This window comes from Schistocerca cancellata, unplaced genomic scaffold, assembly GCF_023864275.1.
Source record: "Schistocerca cancellata isolate TAMUIC-IGC-003103 unplaced genomic scaffold, iqSchCanc2.1 HiC_scaffold_417, whole genome shotgun sequence".
NCBI lineage: Eukaryota > Metazoa > Arthropoda > Insecta > Orthoptera > Acrididae > Schistocerca > Schistocerca cancellata.
Window position 1 is genome coordinate 21,846 of NW_026046434.1, and position 15,244 is coordinate 37,089.

The 15,244-nt window shown below is 42.1% G+C and overlaps 8 non-coding genes across 8 annotated transcripts; all 8 read left to right on the forward strand.

The window, feature by feature from the left end:
* The first annotated feature begins 915 nt into the window (after positions 1–915).
* On the forward strand, positions 916–1,034 carry LOC126123071 (U5 spliceosomal RNA). The gene has a single exon (XR_007526185.1). It is a non-coding gene; the product is annotated as a U5 spliceosomal RNA (small nuclear RNA).
* A 2,430-nt stretch (positions 1,035–3,464) lies between these two features.
* Positions 3,465–3,671, forward strand: LOC126123094 (small nucleolar RNA U3). Its single transcript, XR_007526206.1, has one exon. It is a non-coding gene; the product is annotated as a small nucleolar RNA U3 (small nucleolar RNA).
* A 943-nt stretch (positions 3,672–4,614) lies between these two features.
* LOC126123072 (U5 spliceosomal RNA) lies at positions 4,615–4,733 on the forward strand. The gene has a single exon (XR_007526186.1). It is a non-coding gene; the product is annotated as a U5 spliceosomal RNA (small nuclear RNA).
* A 2,432-nt stretch (positions 4,734–7,165) lies between these two features.
* On the forward strand, positions 7,166–7,372 carry LOC126123107 (small nucleolar RNA U3). The gene has a single exon (XR_007526218.1). It is a non-coding gene; the product is annotated as a small nucleolar RNA U3 (small nucleolar RNA).
* Positions 7,373–8,315: 943 nt separating this feature from the next.
* On the forward strand, positions 8,316–8,434 carry LOC126123073 (U5 spliceosomal RNA). The gene has a single exon (XR_007526187.1). It is a non-coding gene; the product is annotated as a U5 spliceosomal RNA (small nuclear RNA).
* A 2,432-nt stretch (positions 8,435–10,866) lies between these two features.
* On the forward strand, positions 10,867–11,073 carry LOC126123119 (small nucleolar RNA U3). The gene has a single exon (XR_007526229.1). It is a non-coding gene; the product is annotated as a small nucleolar RNA U3 (small nucleolar RNA).
* Positions 11,074–12,016: 943 nt separating this feature from the next.
* Positions 12,017–12,135, forward strand: LOC126123074 (U5 spliceosomal RNA). Its single transcript, XR_007526188.1, has one exon. It is a non-coding gene; the product is annotated as a U5 spliceosomal RNA (small nuclear RNA).
* A 2,429-nt stretch (positions 12,136–14,564) lies between these two features.
* Positions 14,565–14,771, forward strand: LOC126123132 (small nucleolar RNA U3). The gene has a single exon (XR_007526240.1). It is a non-coding gene; the product is annotated as a small nucleolar RNA U3 (small nucleolar RNA).
* The last annotated feature ends 473 nt before the right edge of the window (positions 14,772–15,244 follow it).

Genomic DNA, 15,244 nt, shown 5'->3' on the forward strand with positions numbered 1-15,244 from the left:
ATAAGTCATACTTTTGGTATCGGGACCCGCGTCGTTGCAGAAATGTCGCTACAGGTTGTGGAAGGACTTTGATTACGACATGTCATGAAAGCCTTGTGGGAGTTTCTCGAGTGGCACGGGGACGAGCCATTTGATTTGGCCTGCTCCAAGTGCTAGGCTTGGATGACAACGACGTACTTTTGAGTTACAAGAATGAGTGAGCAACACAAGAAGAGTGCAATTGATGACCATAAAAGGCTGACACACAACACAGTCTTGATAATCAGCACTAATGCGTGATGTACGGAACATTTAGGAGGAGCACGTTTGGCTAGCAAACATGAATTGAGTGATTTGCAAGGCACTGTTATCTGCAAGAAGGAATGCATGAAATTCGCAAATGAATAAGACTGGTTCAAATACTATCGGCAGAAATTTTATTTCTGTTGTCAACTAGTATTAATTAGTTGTGTGGGAGCAGGGGGATATTTCCCTTGCACCATACATCTACATACAGGTTGCGTCTGATGTGGCCTAGTTTTGCGTTCAAAGAACTATCTAGTTGTCTGTTTTTTCAGTGAACGAGTGTGGTGGGGAGGAGAGAGATTAGTGTTAGATGCAGAGCAGTGCGGGCAGTTGTGTCTCTGACGGTGGGTCGCCGAGAGGAATTGGGCGTGCTGCCATCTGTCGGCAGGTGAGGTAATGAAGCAGCTTGAATGGTGACAGAAATGATGAAAATAGTTATCTAAAGAGTAATATCGACGACATTTGGCAGACACGTATTTCAGCGCTGACAGTTAGTTTGGGGTGTGTGCTTGCATGGCACTGGAAGTGTGTTGACAGTAGAGAAGTAGACAAGACGGAAAGAATTTTCCGCGTTCTCGCGGAGAAGCAATAGAGAAGCAGCCATAAGTATTGAAGTGAGGGCGTTGATCGGCACTCTGGTTTCCCTTCAAAACGAATAAATCTTTCGCCTTTTACTAAAGATTTCCGTGGAGGGGAACATTAAATGAGTCTATAAGGTATTTTTCGTAGTGCTCGGCTATTGCTGAGCCATAATCACAAGTAAAACGTAATGTAATTAACAAGAGGTAGGTTGTGTTGTGAGAATGAAGGGCGTGGAGTAGCGGATCACGTTGGATCAGGTAGATGCTTTTTTAATTTGAAAATGTAATTGGCCGTTTCGTAGTATAATGAAACAAGTACATTTGCCCTGAAATGGCTTGCAGTGTGTTAGGCGATTGTGTAAAGAGAGAGAGAGCGCTATTTATTGTCCTGGAAACTCTTGGTGAACCCTTTCCGCATCTCAGTTCTAGATGATTTGAGGGTGTTTACTTGCACTGCAGTTGCACAACAGCATATAAGCCGATATTTGGAAGTGAATGATGAATTGAGAGGCTTTGTAATAAATACTAGTATGTGATTAGTAGATTGTGTTTTGAAACCCAAAATTATTTTTACCGCAGAAGTTTGTGATTTGTAGGTATGATGTGAGTGAGATTTGGGCTGTAGATGGTGGTTAGTTGGGCAGGATGAGCATTTCAATTGTTTTCAATAGAGTGGATATTAGTGGCACTGGCTTGTTGCCATAATGTGGCATTGGTTCTTTGTTCATAACAGTGTACTCAGTTTTGTAGAAGATTTAGGTGAGAAAGAGACAGTTGTTGAATATGACATAGATAGCTAGAGATGAATTGAGTAGCAATTTCCTGGTAGGTGTAGTTTGGGTATGATGTGTCTCAGTGAGAGATAAATCTTGAAATGGAAGGGTTGTTCCTAGCTACAGTCTTGGAAACTATGTATCTGCTGTTGACTCCAATGTTTTCAAGATTACTTGTGTACAAAATTGGCCAGACTTTGCTGTTTCTTCTTCAGTAAATCAGTGGAAGGTGGTGCAGATAATGGTATAAATGTTCAGTGCCTCCTGTGAGTTGTTGATGCTGCTTGTCTTTTAAGTAAAATTGATAGGGGCTCTTGATTGACCCAGCCATAGACAGAGCTGGTGCATACTTGGCTTGAGAAGACTTTGGCCAGTAAATGATGAAATACCAACACAGTGCTCACAACAAAGCTCCTTTCCCTGCATTCTAGTTTCCCTCGGGTATAGAGTGACATGATATTGGCAGAGGATGTGCAGATAATCACTTTGATCAGGCTGTTTTTTTTTTTAATGCTCTTTTACCAGAATCCATTCATAGTGATAACTGTGTTCTCTGGTGAAACACGATGAGAACATAGTGTGAAGTGCACAGAACTAGCTATTTGAGTGTGTGTGAAAATGTGAGGTAACCACTGTTACTCCTAAATTTCTGTGGAATTAAGTTTTCTGTGTGTGTCTGAAAATCCAAGTGGTTCAAGTTGGTAGTTTATTTGTTGCAAGCAAAAAAAGCTTTTTAGTAAACTGAGGCACTAGCATTAGTTTCCTGTTCAGTGTGACAAGGAAGCTAGTATAAAAAGTAGTTTGTGGTTTTGTTTGCAAAGAAGTGCTCATGGGATGTAAGCACTGCTTGAGATTATTCTGAGATGATTTTTTGGGGGGGGGGGGGGATTGCTAAACATCTAGCATTTTAGTAAGGAACTTGTCGGAGTAGTTGTAAAATTGTTATTTTATGAGAAATTTCTTTATTCATAGCACATGGCCATCATAGTTGAAGCATAAAGATTGGCATGGTATGCGTAGGTCTGTAAAATGTCCTGACAGTGATGTTCATAGAGACTTGTTGTATACTTTGATTCTTCATCTGTTTAACAGTAGACATAAGAAATGTATTAGTGGAGCAAGTAGCTGTGAAATTACTGGCGTATGATTGATAGTATGGACGTGGCGCTGAGTGGAAGTGTTTGTTTAGCTGTGGGTGTTTTCATAATTGCCATGTGAGGAAAAGCAATACTCGTGATAGGCGAAAAGAGATACAGAGAGAAACACATTTATTGCGAGTATTGTATATCAGCAGCTCTTGGGCGGGTATCAAGTAAGACGCAAAGTGAAACGAAAGAGGAAGTATGCATGAAAGTGGCGATATATCGACAAGAGTTTGCACTGTTAGGGTGAGGTGAATAAACTAGTGCGGTGCGAAAATTTTCGAAGAGAGAGGCGGCTTTAAAGAAAGCACAAGAGTCCTATGAACGCCGTCTTGTGTGTTTGTCTTTCAGTGGCTATTTGGCATGTCTGCTTGCGCCATAGGATGCTACTGTATGTGCCCCAGGCCCCCATCTAGCGGCCGGAGGTGCAAGCGGTGTTTACATACAGTCTCGCGTGAGGCAATGGTCTCTCATTTCGGAAGACAAGAAGCACTGGTAGCGCACAAAATAGCTGAGTGAGATCATGGCGGCCAAGTAAGAGTAGAAGTAGGTTCTTTGCAGAATGTCCGAGCTTAAGAAATTCTTCGATAAGTAAATCGCGAAATGTGAAGAGTGTGTCGTATTCTCGTAGGGCGTGTTGACGGTCTCGTGGCATAAGTAGCGAGCGGTGATAGCTTGCTAGCAAGATCATACTTCACAGGATCATTTCTGTAGTATGTCTTCAACTCTCTCTAGTTCAAAGCTGGAGTAGACGTAACCACGATGATGAGTGGTAGCACTGTCCCTGAGCGTGAGGCTTGCGATCGAGATTCATCGCATCTTGGTTGTAATCGATGATCGTTCACCACATTCTGAGGGATGTGGGAAGGGAATAGCGCTTTCCGAGTGGTGGTTTTATTATATAGAATAGAAGCAAGCATAAGTCATACTTTTGGTATCGGGACCCGCGTCGTTGCAGAAATGTCGCTACAGGTTGTGGAAGGACTTTGATTACGACATGTCATGAAAGCCTTGTGGGAGTTTCTCGAGTGGCACGGGGACGAGCCATTTGATTTGGCCTGCTCCAAGTGCTAGGCTTGGATGACAACGACGTACTTTTGAGTTACAAGAATGTGTGAGCAACACAAGAAGAGTGCAATTGATGACCATAAAAGGCTGACACACAACACAGTCTTGATAATCAGCACTAATGCGTGATGTACGGAACATTTAGGAGGAGCACGTTTGGCTAGCAAACATGAATTGAGTGATTTGCAAGGCACTGTTATCTGCAAGAAGGAATGCATGAAATTCGCAAATGAATAAGACTGGTTCAAATACTATCGGCAGAAATTTTATTTCTGTTGTCAACTAGTATTAATTAGTTGTGTGGGAGCAGGGGGATATTTCCCTTGCACCATACATCTACATACAGGTTGCGTCTGATGTGGCCTAGTTTTGCGTTCAAAGAACTATCTAGTTGTCTGTTTTTTCAGTGAACGAGTGTGGTGGGGAGGAGAGAGATTAGTGTTAGATGCAGAGCAGTGCGGGCAGTTGTGTCTCTGACGGTGGGTCGCCGAGAGGAATTGGGCGTGCTGCCATCTGTCGGCAGGTGAGGTAATGAAGCAGCTTGAATGGTGACAGAAATGATGAAAATAGTTATCTAAAGAGTAATATCGACGACATTTGGCAGACACGTATTTCAGCGCTGACAGTTAGTTTGGGGTGTGTGCTTGCATGGCACTGGAAGTGTGTTGACAGTAGAGAAGTAGACAAGACGGAAAGAATTTTCCGCGTTCTCGCGGAGAAGCAATAGAGAAGCAGCCATAAGTATTGAAGTGAGGGCGTTGATCGGCACTCTGGTTTCCCTTCAAAACGAATAAATCTTTCGCCTTTTACTAAAGATTTCCGTGGAGGGGAACATTAAATGAGTCTATAAGGTATTTTTCGTAGTGCTCGGCTATTGCTGAGCCATAATCACAAGTAAAACGTAATGTAATTAACAAGAGGTAGGTTGTGTTGTGAGAATGAAGGGCGTGGAGTAGCGGATCACGTTGGATCAGGTAGATGCTTTTTTAATTTGAAAATGTAATTGGCCGTTTCGTAGTATAATGAAACAAGTACATTTGCCCTGAAATGGCTTGCAGTGTGTTAGGCGATTGTGTAAAGAGAGAGAGAGCGCTATTTATTGTCCTGGAAACTCTTGGTGAACCCTTTCCGCATCTCAGTTCTAGATGATTTGAGGGTGTTTACTTGCACTGCAGTTGCACAACAGCATATAAGCCGATATTTGGAAGTGAATGATGAATTGAGAGGCTTTGTAATAAATACTAGTATGTGATTAGTAGATTGTGTTTTGAAACCCAAAATTATTTTTACCGCAGAAGTTTGTGATTTGTAGGTATGATGTGAGTGAGATTTGGGCTGTAGATGGTGGTTAGTTGGGCAGGATGAGCATTTCAATTGTTTTCAATAGAGTGGATATTAGTGGCACTGGCTTGTTGCCATAATGTGGCATTGGTTCTTTGTTCATAACAGTGTACTCAGTTTTGTAGAAGATTTAGGTGAGAAAGAGACAGTTGTTGAATATGACATAGATAGCTAGAGATGAATTGAGTAGCAATTTCCTGGTAGGTGTAGTTTGGGTATGATGTGTCTCAGTGAGAGATAAATCTTGAAATGGAAGGGTTGTTCCTAGCTACAGTCTTGGAAACTATGTATCTGCTGTTGACTCCAATGTTTTCAAGATTACTTGTGTACAAAATTGGCCAGACTTTGCTGTTTCTTCTTCAGTAAATCAGTGGAAGGTGGTGCAGATAATGGTATAAATGTTCAGTGCCTCCTGTGAGTTGTTGATGCTGCTTGTCTTTTAAGTAAAATTGATAGGGGCTCTTGATTGACCCAGCCATAGACAGAGCTGGTGCATACTTGGCTTGAGAAGACTTTGGCCAGTAAATGATGAAATACCAACACAGTGCTCACAACAAAGCTCCTTTCCCTGCATTCTAGTTTCCCTCGGGTATAGCGTGACATGATATTGGCAGAGGATGTGCAGATAATCACTTTGATCAGGCTGTTTTTTTTTTTTTTAATGCTCTTTTACCAGAATCCATTCATAGTGATAACTGTGTTCTCTGGTGAAACACGATGAGAACATAGTGTGAAGTGCACAGAACTAGCTATTTGAGTGTGTGTGAAAATGTGAGGTAACCACTGTTACTCCTAAATTTCTGTGGAATTAAGTTTTCTGTGTGTGTCTGAAAATCCAAGTGGTTCAAGTTGGTACTTTATTTGTTGCAAGCGAAAAAAGCTTTTTAGTAAACTGAGGCACTAGCATTAGTTTCCTGTTCACTGTGACAAGGAAGCTAGTATAAAAAGTAGTTTGTGGTTTTGTTTGCAAAGAAGTGCTCATGGGATGTAAGCACTGCTTGAGATTATTCTGAGATGATTTTTTTTGGGGGGAGGGGATTGCTAAACATCTAGCATTTTAGTAAGGAACTTGTCGGAGTAGTTGTAAAATTGTTATTTTATGAGAAATTTCTTTATTCATAGCACATGGCCATCATAGTTGAAGCATAAAGATTGGCATGGTATGCGTAGGTCTGTAAAATGTCCTGACAGTGATGTTCATAGAGACTTGTTGTATACTTTGATTCTTCATCTGTTTAACAGTAGACATAAGAAATGTATTAGTGGAGCAAGTAGCTGTGAAATTACTGGCGTATGATTGATAGTATGGACGTGGCGCTGAGTGGAAGTGTTTGTTTAGCTGTGGGTGTTTTCATAATTGCCATGTGAGGAAAAGCAATACTCGTGATAGGCGAAAAGAGATACAGAGAGAAACACATTTATTGCGAGTATTGTATATCAGCAGCTCTTGGGCGGGTATCAAGTAAGACGCAAAGTGAAACGAAAGAGGAAGTATGCATGAAAGTGGCGATATATCGACAAGAGTTTGCACTGTTAGGGTGAGGTGAATAAACTAGTGCGGTGCGAAAATTTTCGAAGAGAGAGGCGGCTTTAAAGAAAGCACAAGAGTCCTATGAACGCCGTCTTGTGTGTTTGTCTTTCAGTGGCTATTTGGCATGTCTGCTTGCGCCATAGGATGCTACTGTATGTGCCCCAGGCCCCCATCTAGCGGCCGGAGGTGCAAGCGGTGTTTACATACAGTCTCGCGTGAGGCAATGGTCTCTCATTTCGGAAGACAAGAAGCACTGGTAGCGCACAAAATAGCTGAGTGAGATCATGGCGGCCAAGTAAGAGTAGAAGTAGGTTCTTTGCAGAATGTCCGAGCTTAAGAAATTCTTCGATAAGTAAATCGCGAAATGTGAAGAGTGTGTCGTATTCTCGTAGGGCGTGTTGACGGTCTCGTGGCATAAGTAGCGAGCGGTGATAGCTTGCTAGCAAGATCATACTTCACAGGATCATTTCTGTAGTATGTCTTCAACTCTCTCTAGTTCAAAGCTGGAGTAGACGTAACCACGATGATGAGTGGTAGCACTGTCCCTGAGCGTGAGGCTTGCGATCGAGATTCATCGCATCTTGGTTGTAATCGATGATCGTTCACCACATTCTGAGGGATGTGGGAAGGGAATAGCGCTTTCCGAGTGGTGGTTTTATTATATAGAATAGAAGCAAGCATAAGTCATACTTTTGGTATCGGGACCCGCGTCGTTGCAGAAATGTCGCTACAGGTTGTGGAAGGACTTTGATTACGACATGTCATGAAAGCCTTGTGGGAGTTTCTCGAGTGGCACGGGGACGAGCCATTTGATTTGGCCTGCTCCAAGTGCTAGGCTTGGATGACAACGACGTACTTTTGAGTTACAAGAATGAGTGAGCAACACAAGAAGAGTGCAATTGATGACCATAAAAGGCTGACACACAACACAGTCTTGATAATCAGCACTAATGCATGATGTACGGAACATTTAGGAGGAGCACGTTTGGCTAGCAAACATGAATTGAGTGATTTGCAAGGCACTGTTATCTGCAAGAAGGAATGCATGAAATTCGCAAATGAATAAGACTGGTTCAAATACTATCGGCAGAAATTTTATTTCTGTTGTCAACTAGTATTAATTAGTTGTGTGGGAGCAGGGGGATATTTCCCTTGCACCATACATCTACATACAGGTTGCGTCTGATGTGGCCTAGTTTTGCGTTCAAAGAACTATCTAGTTGTCTGTTTTTTCAGTGAACGAGTGTGGTGGGGAGGAGAGAGATTAGTGTTAGATGCAGAGCAGTGCGGGCAGTTGTGTCTCTGACGGTGGGTCGCCGAGAGGAATTGGGCGTGCTGCCATCTGTCGGCAGGTGAGGTAATGAAGCAGCTTGAATGGTGACAGAAATGATAAAAATAGTTATCTAAAGAGTAATATCGACGACATTTGGCAGACACGTATTTCAGCGCTGACAGTTAGTTTGGGGTGTGTGCTTGCATGGCACTGGAAGTGTGTTGACAGTAGAGAAGTAGACAAGACGGAAAGAATTTTCCGCGTTCTCGCGGAGAAGCAATAGAGAAGCAGCCATAAGTATTGAAGTGAGGGCGTTGATCGGCACTCTGGTTTCCCTTCAAAACGAATAAATCTTTCGCCTTTTACTAAAGATTTCCGTGGAGGGGAACATTAAATGAGTCTATAAGGTATTTTTCGTAGTGCTCGGCTATTGCTGAGCCATAATCACAAGTAAAACGTAATGTAATTAACAAGAGGTAGGTTGTGTTGTGAGAATGAAGGGCGTGGAGTAGCGGATCACGTTGGATCAGGTAGATGCTTTTTTAATTTGAAAATGTAATTGGCCGTTTCGTAGTATAATGAAACAAGTACATTTGCCCTGAAATGGCTTGCAGTGTGTTAGGCGATTGTGTAAAGAGAGAGAGAGCGCTATTTATTGTCCTGGAAACTCTTGGTGAACCCTTTCCGCATCTCAGTTCTAGATGATTTGAGGGTGTTTACTTGCACTGCAGTTGCACAACAGCATATAAGCCGATATTTGGAAGTGAATGATGAATTGAGAGGCTCTGTAATAAATACTAGTATGTGATTAGTAGATTGTGTTTTGAAACCCAAAATTATTTTTACCGCAGAAGTTTGTGATTTGTAGGTATGATGTGAGTGAGATTTGGGCTGTAGATGGTGGTTAGTTGGGCAGGATGAGCATTTCAATTGTTTTCAATAGAGTGGATATTAGTGGCACTGGCTTGTTGCCATAATGTGGCATTGGTTCTTTGTTCATAACAGTGTACTCAGTTTTGTAGAAGATTTAGGTGAGAAAGAGACAGTTGTTGAATATGACATAGATAGCTAGAGATGAATTGAGTAGCAATTTCCTGGTAGGTGTAGTTTGGGTATGATGTGTCTCAGTGAGAGATAAATCTTGAAATGGAAGGGTTGTTCCTAGCTACAGTCTTGGAAACTATGTATCTGCTGTTGACTCCAATGTTTTCAAGATTACTTGTGTACAAAATTGGCCAGACTTTGCTGTTTCTTCTTCAGTAAATCAGTGGAAGGTGGTGCAGATAATGGTATAAATGTTCAGTGCCTCCTGTGAGTTGTTGATGCTGCTTGTCTTTTAAGTAAAATTGATAGGGGCTCTTGATTGACCCAGCCATAGACAGAGCTGGTGCATACTTGGCTTGAGAAGACTTTGGCCAGTAAATGATGAAATACCAACACAGTGCTCACAACAAAGCTCCTTTCCCTGCATTCTAGTTTCCCTCGGGTATAGAGTGACATGATATTGGCAGAGGATGTGCAGATAATCACTTTGATCAGGCTGTTTTTTTTTTTTTAATGCTCTTTTACCAGAATCCATTCATAGTGATAACTGTGTTCTCTGGTGAAACACGATGAGAACATAGTGTGAAGTGCACAGAACTAGCTATTTGAGTGTGTGTGAAAATGTGAGGTAACCACTGTTACTCCTAAATTTCTGTGGAATTAAGTTTTCTGTGTGTGTCTGAAAATCCAAGTGGTTCAAGTTGGTACTTTATTTGTTGCAAGCGAAAAAAGCTTTTTAGTAAACTGAGGCACTAGCATTAGTTTCCTGTTCACTGTGACAAGGAAGCTAGTATAAAAAGTAGTTTGTGGTTTTGTTTGCAAAGAAGTGCTCATGGGATGTAAGCACTGCTTGAGATTATTCTGAGATGATTTTTTGGGGGGGGGGGGGGATTGCTAAACATCTAGCATTTTAGTAAGGAACTTGTCGGAGTAGTTGTAAAATTGTTATTTTATGAGAAATTTCTTTATTCATAGCACATGGCCATCATAGTTGAAGCATAAAGATTGGCATGGTATGCGTAGGTCTGTAAAATGTCCTGACAGTGATGTTCATAGAGACTTGTTGTATACTTTGATTCTTCATCTGTTTAACAGTAGACATAAGAAATGTATTAGTGGAGCAAGTAGCTGTGAAATTACTGGCGTATGATTGATAGTATGGACGTGGCGCTGAGTGGAAGTGTTTGTTTAGCTGTGGGTGTTTTCATAATTGCCATGTGAGGAAAAGCAATACTCGTGATAGGCGAAAAGAGATACAGAGAGAAACACATTTATTGCGAGTATTGTATATCAGCAGCTCTTGGGCGGGTATCAAGTAAGACGCAAAGTGAAACGAAAGAGGAAGTATGCATGAAAGTGGCGATATATCGACAAGAGTTTGCACTGTTAGGGTGAGGTGAATAAACTAGTGCGGTGCGAAAATTTTCGAAGAGAGAGGCGGCTTTAAAGAAAGCACAAGAGTCCTATGAACGCCGTCTTGTGTGTTTGTCTTTCAGTGGCTATTTGGCATGTCTGCTTGCGCCATAGGATGCTACTGTATGTGCCCCAGGCCCCCATCTAGCGGCCGGAGGTGCAAGCGGTGTTTACATACAGTCTCGCGTGAGGCAATGGTCTCTCATTTCGGAAGACAAGAAGCACTGGTAGCGCACAAAATAGCTGAGTGAGATCATGGCGGCCAAGTAAGAGTAGAAGTAGGTTCTTTGCAGAATGTCCGAGCTTAAGAAATTCTTCGATAAGTAAATCGCGAAATGTGAAGAGTGTGTCGTATTCTCGTAGGGCGTGTTGACGGTCTCGTGGCATAAGTAGCGAGCGGTGATAGCTTGCTAGCAAGATCATACTTCACAGGATCATTTCTGTAGTATGTCTTCAACTCTCTCTAGTTCAAAGCTGGAGTAGACGTAACCACGATGATGAGTGGTAGCACTGTCCCTGAGCGTGAGGCTTGCGATCGAGATTCATCGCATCTTGGTTGTAATCGATGATCGTTCACCACATTCTGAGGGATGTGGGAAGGGAATAGCGCTTTCCGAGTGGTGGTTTTATTATATAGAATAGAAGCAAGCATAAGTCATACTTTTGGTATCGGGACCCGCGTCGTTGCAGAAATGTCGCTACAGGTTGTGGAAGGACTTTGATTACGACATGTCATGAAAGCCTTGTGGGAGTTTCTCGAGTGGCACGGGGACGAGCCATTTGATTTGGCCTGCTCCAAGTGCTAGGCTTGGATGACAACGACGTACTTTTGAGTTACAAGAATGAGTGAGCAACACAAGAAGAGTGCAATTGATGACCATAAAAGGCTGACACACAACACAGTCTTGATAATCAGCACTAATGCGTGATGTACGGAACATTTAGGAGGAGCACGTTTGGCTAGCAAACATGAATTGAGTGATTTGCAAGGCACTGTTATCTGCAAGAAGGAATGCATGAAATTCGCAAATGAATAAGACTGGTTCAAATACTATCGGCAGAAATTTTATTTCTGTTGTCAACTAGTATTAATTAGTTGTGTGGGAGCAGGGGGATATTTCCCTTGCACCATACATCTACATACAGGTTGCGTCTGATGTGGCCTAGTTTTGCGTTCAAAGAACTATCTAGTTGTCTGTTTTTTCAGTGAACGAGTGTGGTGGGGAGGAGAGAGATTAGTGTTAGATGCAGAGCAGTGCGGGCAGTTGTGTCTCTGACGGTGGGTCGCCGAGAGGAATTGGGCGTGCTGCCATCTGTCGGCAGGTGAGGTAATGAAGCAGCTTGAATGGTGACAGAAATGATGAAAATAGTTATCTAAAGAGTAATATCGACGACATTTGGCAGACACGTATTTCAGCGCTGACAGTTAGTTTGGGGTGTGTGCTTGCATGGCACTGGAAGTGTGTTGACAGTAGAGAAGTAGACAAGACGGAAAGAATTTTCCGCGTTCTCGCGGAGAAGCAATAGAGAAGCAGCCATAAGTATTGAAGTGAGGGCGTTGATCGGCACTCTGGTTTCCCTTCAAAACGAATAAATCTTTCGCCTTTTACTAAAGATTTCCGTGGAGGGGAACATTAAATGAGTCTATAAGGTATTTTTCGTAGTGCTCGGCTATTGCTGAGCCATAATCACAAGTAAAACGTAATGTAATTAACAAGAGGTAGGTTGTGTTGTGAGAATGAAGGGCGTGGAGTAGCGGATCACGTTGGATCAGGTAGATGCTTTTTTAATTTGAAAATGTAATTGGCCGTTTCGTAGTATAATGAAACAAGTACATTTGCCCTGAAATGGCTTGCAGTGTGTTAGGCGATTGTGTAAAGAGAGAGAGAGCGCTATTTATTGTCCTGGAAACTCTTGGTGAACCCTTTCCGCATCTCAGTTCTAGATGATTTGAGGGTGTTTACTTGCACTGCAGTTGCACAACAGCATATAAGCCGATATTTGGAAGTGAATGATGAATTGAGAGGCTTTGTAATAAATACTAGTATGTGATTAGTAGATTGTGTTTTGAAACCCAAAATTATTTTTACCGCAGAAGTTTGTGATTTGTAGGTATGATGTGAGTGAGATTTGGGCTGTAGATGGTGGTTAGTTGGGCAGGATGAGCATTTCAATTGTTTTCAATAGAGTGGATATTAGTGGCACTGGCTTGTTGCCATAATGTGGCATTGGTTCTTTGTTCATAACAGTGTACTCAGTTTTGTAGAAGATTTAGGTGAGAAAGAGACAGTTGTTGAATATGACATAGATAGCTAGAGATGAATTGAGTAGCAATTTCCTGGTAGGTGTAGTTTGGGTATGATGTGTCTCAGTGAGAGATAAATCTTGAAATGGAAGGGTTGTTCCTAGCTACAGTCTTGGAAACTATGTATCTGCTGTTGACTCCAATGTTTTCAAGATTACTTGTGTACAAAATTGGCCAGACTTTGCTGTTTCTTCTTCAGTAAATCAGTGGAAGGTGGTGCAGATAATGGTATAAATGTTCAGTGCCTCCTGTGAGTTGTTGATGCTGCTTGTCTTTTAAGTAAAATTGATAGGGGCTCTTGATTGACCCAGCCATAGACAGAGCTGGTGCATACTTGGCTTGAGAAGACTTTGGCCAGTAAATGATGAAATACCAACACAGTGCTCACAACAAAGCTCCTTTCCCTGCATTCTAGTTTCCCTCGGGTATAGAGTGACATGATATTGGCAGAGGATGTGCAGATAATCACTTTGATCAGGCTGTTTTTTTTTTAATGCTCTTTTACCAGAATCCATTCATAGTGATAACTGTGTTCTCTGGTGAAACACGATGAGAACATAGTGTGAAGTGCACAGAACTAGCTATTTGAGTGTGTGTGAAAATGTGAGGTAACCACTGTTACTCCTAAATTTCTGTGGAATTAAGTTTTCTGTGTGTGTCTGAAAATCCAAGTGGTTCAAGTTGGTAGTTTATTTGTTGCAAGCAAAAAAAGCTTTTTAGTAAACTGAGGCACTAGCATTAGTTTCCTGTTCAGTGTGACAAGGAAGCTAGTATAAAAAGTAGTTTGTGGTTTTGTTTGCAAAGAAGTGCTCATGGGATGTAAGCACTGCTTGAGATTATTCTGAGATGATTTTTGGGGGGGGGGGGGGGATTGCTAAACATCTAGCATTTTAGTAAGGAACTTGTCGGAGTAGTTGTAAAATTGTTATTTTATGAGAAATTTCTTTATTCATAGCACATGGCCATCATAGTTGAAGCATAAAGATTGGCATGGTATGCGTAGGTCTGTAAAATGTCCTGACAGTGATGTTCATAGAGACTTGTTGTATACTTTGATTCTTCATCTGTTTAACAGTAGACATAAGAAATGTATTAGTGGAGCAAGTAGCTGTGAAATTACTGGCGTATGATTGATAGTATGGACGTGGCGCTGAGTGGAAGTGTTTGTTTAGCTGTGGGTGTTTTCATAATTGCCATGTGAGGAAAAGCAATACTCGTGATAGGCGAAAAGAGATACAGAGAGAAACACATTTATTGCGAGTATTGTATATCAGCAGCTCTTGGGCGGGTATCAAGTAAGACGCAAAGTGAAACGAAAGAGGAAGTATGCATGAAAGTGGCGATATATCGACAAGAGTTTGCACTGTTAGGGTGAGGTGAATAAACTAGTGCGGTGCGAAAATTTTCGAAGAGAGAGGCGGCTTTAAAGAAAGCACAAGAGTCCTATGAACGCCGTCTTGTGTGTTTGTCTTTCAGTGGCTATTTGGCATGTCTGCTTGCGCCATAGGATGCTACTGTATGTGCCCCAGGCCCCCATCTAGCGGCCGGAGGTGCAAGCGGTGTTTACATACAGTCTCGCGTGAGGCAATGGTCTCTCATTTCGGAAGACAAGAAGCACTGGTAGCGCACAAAATAGCTGAGTGAGATCATGGCGGCCAAGTAAGAGTAGAAGTAGGTTCTTTGCAGAATGTCCGAGCTTAAGAAATTCTTCGATAAGTAAATCGCGAAATGTGAAGAGTGTGTCGTATTCTCGTAGGGCGTGTTGACGGTCTCGTGGCATAAGTAGCGAGCGGTGATAGCTTGCTAGCAAGATCATACTTCACAGGATCATTTCTGTAGTATGTCTTCAACTCTCTCTAGTTCAAAGCTGGAGTAGACGTAACCACGATGATGAGTGGTAGCACTGTCCCTGAGCGTGAGGCTTGCGATCGAGATTCATCGCATCTTGGTTGTAATCGATGATCGTTCACCACATTCTGAGGGATGTGGGAAGGGAATAGCGCTTTCCGAGTGGTGGTTTTATTATATAGAATAGAAGCAAGCATAAGTCATACTTTTGGTATCGGGACCCGCGTCGTTGCAGAAATGTCGCTACAGGTTGTGGAAGGACTTTGATTACGACATGTCATGAAAGCCTTGTGGGAGTTTCTCGAGTGGCACGGGGACGAGCCATTTGATTTGGCCTGCTCCAAGTGCTAGGCTTGGATGACAACGACGTACTTTTGAGTTACAAGAATGAGTGAGCAACACAAGAAGAGTGCAATTGATGACCATAAAAGGCTGACACACAACACAGTCTTGATAATCAGCACTAATGCATGATGTACGGAACATTTAGGAGGAGCACGTTTGGCTAGCAAACATGAATTGAGTGATTTGCAAGGCACTGTTATCTGCAAGAAGGAATGCATGAAATTCGCAAATGAATAAGACTGGTTCAAATACTATCGGCAGAAATTTTATTTCTGTTGTCAACTAGTATTAATTA